Below are 7,500 nucleotides of genomic sequence, written 5' to 3' on the forward strand. Positions count from 1 at the left end.
CCTTGTAAGCTGATTTTCGAGACATTTTTATGCAGAAAAAAAAAAAGGAGAAAAAAGCTGGCAAAAATAGTTTTATAAAATTTGTAGACCTGCATGTAATTTCATTAATGATTTGTGTTAATGTAAGCTAAGTATTATTACCTTCAAAAGCCTCACAATTTCCCCAAGGTTTTTCACCAGTCTCACAATGATCATTAATCGTAAATTGATCTTGCACAACGATCTAGTCCTACTGATGTCACAAAGTCTCACAATTACCACAATTTTTAAATTGATATCACACAATTTGTTGATGTCAGTCTCACAATGATCATAAATCTTAAATTGATCTCACACAATTAGTCCTACTCATGTCACAAAGACTCAAAATGATCACAAATCTTAAATTAATCCACAATTAGTTCATGTTGCACAGTCTCACAACTGTCTCTTATACACATCTAGATGTGTATAAGAGACAGGTTATATACCGTACCGGTACCTTACTACCGTGTAAATTACACTAACATATAGACTCACTATAAGGCTATCCCCAGCAAACTCATAGGTCTATTGTACATGGATGGGTGGTATGCTTACGACATTCGCTTAAAATCGAATTTGTTTTGAATCCTAGGGGGAAAAAAGCGGTACCGTAGCTTGTGCCTCTCGTTGACATTTTTTTTTTCTCACTAGTTCTATCTAGCACGGTATCACATTTCGTAAACATCCTTTTTTATTATAACTTATGACCCATTCCATCATTCTTCAACCGGATTTGCGCTTACAAGATCAATTGCAGACCTGATTGATTCTTACAAAAATAACAAGTCCGACGTCATTTATTAACCAATCAAATTGATTTTTACATATGTCGTAGGTAATAAATAAAGCTACATGTTTCCACAACAATGCCGAAAATCGGCCCAATATCAGCGGAGCTACTACAAAAAAAACTTCGGGCGATTCACCACATTTCTGCTAAAACCGTAGGTTTTACACGGAAAAAATTGAAAAACCACGGTTACAAAATTAAAAAGTCCAACGAGATTTGGAAATCTTATGGATTAAAATTAAGATTACTAAAACTGTTATTAAATTTGGAATAAAATAAATGAACAATGGCGAAAATCGGACAAGTAGAAGTAAAGTTATGAAGAGAAATGTGCGAAAAAATAGCGAAAACAGCTGAAAATCGAACGTTTCGAATTAAATTAAATGAATTTGCGACGATCAAACTTATCCTAAAACCAACCAGTCAGCCAACCAACGAACCAACCAACCAACCAACTGCCAACCTATCACCCAAACCAACCAGCCAACCAACCAATCATCCAATCAATCACTCAATCAGCCAACCAACCAGTCCATCAATTTATCATTCAACAAGTAAAATTTATTTTCTTCAAAAAGTAGAGATGATAGTACGGATATTAAAATTAATATTTCGTATAATTTCAGATATAAACTCTCCCGTCACCAACATGATGAATCATGTTTTGGACCTGCACAGTACAGCGCACACTTTGAACAATTAAAGATACAGTTAGATCACTTTAAAAATAGCATCGTTGACGGCTTAACTTATTGCGAACGAGAAAAAATAACTATGCAACTTATGTGTTTACATTTCTGCTGCTGTTTCTACCGTTACTGCAAGTCCCCTGATGAATTTATTGATGAAGACACCCTTGGATCGGAAGATCCACTGATTAATATCATGTAGATAGTATACTCCAAGTATCGAAATGCACGCAGGCGTGTCAGGATTCAATATTTCGACATTAATTATGTCATCACCAGGAACCGTTGCTGAACTGAAAAAAATATACCGTATAGGCCTACCGTACCTCATTATCATTTTTCTGAATTCTAAGCGGTTTTACATGTTCAGTGAGAAGCGTATTTGCTGTAGAGTCCTTACCAAAGAAGACTTGGTTACCGATTAACCGAACCATGAAGGATGAGAGTGTACAACCAGTCAATAGTGCTCGAACACTCTTGTCTCCGTAGCGTCTTTTTTGTTTATATTATTTTCCAGTTTGCGCCCATCTCCAAATTGTTTCCGTTCGTCGATCATCATGGAGGACAAGAGTCCGCGTTTCTACACATACAGTATTTCAGTATACGGGGTGCCGTTTGGAACGTTCACCATTTTACTATTTTGTTAGATACTGTATAACATCAATTCGTCAATAATTAAAGTGTGTATGTACATGTATGTATATATTCTATAATAATAGAAAGTATATTTAGAAACCCTAATTTAATTTGTATTTATGTTTTATTATGATAAAATTGCCGGGGCCTCTTTATAGAATAAAAGCCTTCGAGCACAGAAATAACATTAATTGGATACTGTATAACATTTAAACGATTCAAGGAATATAATAAGATAGAATTAAATTTAAAAAAAAAAGAGGAAAGAGTAACATTCTTCAAAAAAGAAAGGGCAGGGGACCAAGCCCAAAATATAACAGTTTGTAAATACCGTATACTCTACTATCTAAATAATTAAACAAAATACACTTCATACTATCAGATTAAAACAAAAATTACTTGTTTGTATTGTGTATTGTGACATAATAATGTTTACGATAATTTACACCAATATGGATTTAACGAAATAGAAGAATATTTACAGCACGAATACTCAGGTTCAAGTCGCATGTGATAAAATATAAACCCAATATTCATAAGAATGTAATTCATTCATTCATTCATTCTTTATTTAGCCAAAAGAAATATACAAAACAATTATCAAACAATAAAGAAAATTAAATTACTTAAGTTGGCTTGGATTAACAATAGTCTTAGTTAAAACACTCTGGCTCTCATGCCTGTTAGTCCGGACTTGGAAATTTGTACAAACATATATTAGACCTATTTACATTTAGAAAAAACTGAAGATACAGTATTAAATTAAGCAAATAATGTAGCATTGGAGGTAAACTAAATACAAAATATAGTTAAATCTGATTTTTATGTATTCTAAAAATTATGCTTATGTTTCTTTATAGTGTTCATTCAATTTGTAACAGAGTAATGCACGTGAAGTAGTAGAGCCACGTAGTATTTTAAAGATATTTCTTTTATTTTACTTTTGATAATGTTAACGTAAATAGTGTTATACACTGGCTTTTGTATCATTGTACTGTAATAGATTATATGGTTCGTTTTATGACAGGATGCAGGAATGCGAATAAGCAGTGTTTAATTGTATCCACCATTAGCGTCTACACAATGCATTCAGATCTTTGTTCCAGAGTTGGCTTTCATTGTCAGACATAGGCCTGATTACTACTTGTTAATCTCATAAATTATTCTCTGCGAAAAGTAGGTCCTTATGTTAGGCCTATTAAATATGTGGTAGAATAATATCCTAATAAAGCAAGGTTGATAAACCCAGATTAAGGATTAAGATGCCACGGCATTCGACGTATTGTGGAGAAGAAAAGCAGCAGGTAGTTATCAACCAAATCATAGACAAGTAGCCTATAGTACTAGACCCAGGCCTACTTCAGTACCATTAAAGTGTATCTGTCAACAGATTTTTATTGAGGGTTTGTTGCACTTTCCAATATCAGGATAAAATATATGTTATCTGTTTTTTTTATATATATACATAGTATGAATAGGCAATTAGACTTAGACTACAACTTATAACTCTGGACCAATTGCCTTTGCTGCTTTTGATCTTGTTGTTTTTTCATTATTTGCATCCTGTAGCATTTTGTACTTACCTTCTCTGTGTTTGTAAACATTATGTTATTTCCTGATGATGACTTAGTAAAATCGAAACGTTGGGTTCAATATGGCCTCAATTTCTCTGTTTGGAGTAACTTTGTTTTATTATATTTGAACATATAGTCAACCCTTTGGTTTTATGAATGTGTCTTTATAAAGAAATGATATGTGTTTTGATGAAGTAGTAAATATGCATAACAAATAAGCGTGTGTAATCATAATGTTAATGTTCATTTCTATATCATCAATGTTGTTATTCACCATGTTCATAAGTTTGATCATGATAAAAAAATCACCAAGAAGAAACAGTCAGTTATGTAATATAACTAACAAAATAGAATTAACAATTAAATACACTATTTTGTATTTATTCATTCTAATGTTAAAGGTAAGAATCAAGCATAAAAACACGGAAGTACAAAAAAGAACCCTTTTTGATGTGGTCCCTAAATGTTTGCAATTTTTAAGAGGCTTTTAAGAGGATTGTACAGTCGCGGAGTCTCCCGGAAATCAGGACGGCCTCCTGCACTCCCGAAAACAAGCAAGCATTCCCGGAAATAACCCATCTCCTGCAAAATAATATTTGCATGTTTTGTTTTTTTTTACTATTGTATTATCAACAGTCTCACAAAAGTCAGTACCGATGGGAATCACCTTGCGCACCCTCCAATTCGAGACTCCTCTTATTATGAAATTCTGTAAATACATATTAGGAGTTGGCAACTCAGCACCCAATATTGGTGTTAGAGGAGAACGCGGGAGATACCCATACATGTTGCATGTTCTGTTAACGTTATTAGGTATTGGTTAAGACTGATTTATTGACAGTGAACAATTTATTAGGCAATGCTATGACTTTCAATACAGAAAAACACAAAGAAACGAGCCTTAGATGTAAAAAATCTATTATATGTTCCATTGGTTTTGGAGATATTTGGCATGAACAAAAAGTCAACGATTTCAATAATTTTGTATTTAATCTAAAACAAAGATTAACAGACATTGAGATTCAAAGGTTTTTTGAAGAAATTAGGCAACATTCTAAATTAAAATTGTATTCACAAATTAAACATGAATTCAGAGCAGATGATTATCACAGACATAAACAAAAATCCTTACGTTCGTTACAAAAAGTCGAAGATGAATATGATCATTTTACCTTAGTTTACCCTTTTTATTCAGATATTAGAACGAAATTTGTATTTGCCTGTTACACAGACACTCCGTCTGAATTCAAATTTCTTAATTTAATGTCTACTAAAAATATTGATCTCATTTCAAAGTTATCAAATGCTTATTTTACTCATTTAAACGCAGAAAAGAATATTTAGATGCACTCTAATTTTGTTAATATCATATTTTGTATATTATTTGGGCCAGAGCCTATGTGATTAATAAATGTTCCTTGAACCTGTTTTCAAGGAAGAAGAAGACCCCTCTAATTTGAGACCACTTTTCCAAAGACCCAAATAACACTCTTTAAAATGTTAATACAAAGCTAGCCCTCTAATTGGAGACCAACCCAGAGACCACCCCAAATTTTGAGGACCCAAAGGTGGTCTCGAATTGGAGGCGAACTGTATGTTCTTTTAGAATGTCCAGATCTGCGCCCTTGGCCCCTTATAAATTCACGTCACCTCGTACTCATGCGACTAATATGAAAATTTAAATTTTTAAATTAAAATGTGTATCACGTCTGTCGTATACTAATATGATAGGCCTCACTTAAGCCAGCGCTAAAACTTAAAGATTTAATTATATTATGTAATGAGATATTTAGTGAAGGCATTTGGTGCCCTTAAAAAAAAATTAAGCTACATATGCCACATTTAGGTTACATGTACTTGATCCACTTATTTATTTACCATCAATCAATTACAACAAGCAGTTACTGGGGCCTAATTGATTACCAATATTAACAAAACAATTTAGTTTTGTTATTAAATAGAGAAATGTTTATTTCTTTATTAACAAAACCATATTTGAGTGTACAATTTACGTACTATAAATTACTTCAATTCAAAGCATTTACATAAAGCCTATGATAACAAGAATATTGGCCTCGGTGTATCGACATGTAACAGTGACAAGGATAGGCCTATGTTCTCATTTTTTTTCAAAGCCCTATGACAACACAAATTTTAATCTTTAATTTTGTATGATAGACGATAAAGCTTTTTCTCTGCACGCCACTAGGTCTACATCACCGATTTAAGCATTGATTTAAAGAATTATGTGACCCTCAAAATTATATAGGCCTATTATAGACAAGCCTAACTAAAGTAAATCGTCGCCTACCAAGTTGCTGCTATATACTTGCAGTTCGTTGATGTCTTCGGGGGTCTATCAATATGATCGATAACGATAAACATAATACAGGCCCATGATTTGTTGTATTTCTGCTTAAGACACCTCTCGTCATTTGTCCGAAAAACGTGACGTTAAGGCAGACATTTAATATATTCTGTATTTGCCGCTTGCTGATATGGTGCACAGTAGAAATCGGACATTAATTTTAATTAACATTGCTACTGTATTACAGAGCTATAATAAACTACTGTAGCACGTACTTCTAAAACCATGAAGTACAATGAAACAAAATTCATTAGCATACTGTAGGCCTTTCTTTTGTGCTCATATGGATGGTAATGCGCACAAGACATGTTACCAAACCGGACCGGATTAGATGTCGAATTATTGTTGGCTTAACACCACCTCCTACGATTAGTGCCCAAAATAGTGAGCTGATCATTATTATATAACTTTCCAAATCGTATGCCGCTCCGGATCTCCTTGCTTGTCTTCCTTCTTCCTGTACCTTACTGTACTATAAACAAATAAATTAAAAATAGTAACACTATATTCAATCTTATTACTTTATTTTACTATTCTAACATTACACAATATTTATCTATAATAAGTAATTATTGAAATTTAATTATTAATTCTTCTAATAATTAATTCTTCCATTATAAACATTTCATATTTATGCAGTAGGCCTACTGTATATAAAAGTAATGTACAAACTAATAGGTAAGACTTAATTTAAAAGTGGGGTGTAGTAAACAATATTTTAAATTTATAATATGAACTAAAGTTAAGATTAATTTAATCTTGACATTACTAAAATTCAAATTTTATATAGCTGGAGTTTGTTTTGATCAGGCTATCTAGGCTAATGATATAGGCCTACGCTTTCTCCGTTAAAGGCTTTTTCTGTGAATGGTACCGTTTAGATTTTATCCAATACAGGGAATTTACTCATAAAAACACGGTTATCGGACAGGAGGTTCCGTCCTTTCCATTTTTACGAGTGTTATTACTTTGACATCCATGATGTATTTAAGATCATGGTTTAAATCCTCTATGTTAAGATATTCACCTACAACATAACCGCATTTATTAAACCGCCTTATATCTTAAAACACAGAGCGCCGACGGTCGTCGGCCGACGCGATTCCACGGACAAGGCAAAGCGGCTAACGTAATTAGCGGTGGAAGAAGCAGGGTGGGGGGGGGTCGACACTCTATCTGTGCATCGAACGAAGAAACTGTTTCTTTGCTCTAGGCCTATCATCTGTGCATCCCTCCCTGTATTTCGACTTCCTAGACCCGCCACTGTTGAAGTACCATTTTCCGGCTCCTAGAAGGGTAATATTTATCCGTCGGGGGAAAACATATGGTTTCGTCAGGACGTGATGAATAATTTAATGTGATCGTGGAAGCAATCTCGACTTCAACTTTGTTCGGATTATACAACAATTAGGAAGTCAT

The sequence above is a fragment of the Anneissia japonica genome, unplaced genomic scaffold, assembly GCF_011630105.1.
Source record: "Anneissia japonica isolate Jap-2015-1 unplaced genomic scaffold, ASM1163010v1 scaffold1165_len1893470_cov193, whole genome shotgun sequence".
NCBI lineage: Eukaryota > Metazoa > Echinodermata > Crinoidea > Comatulida > Comatulidae > Anneissia > Anneissia japonica.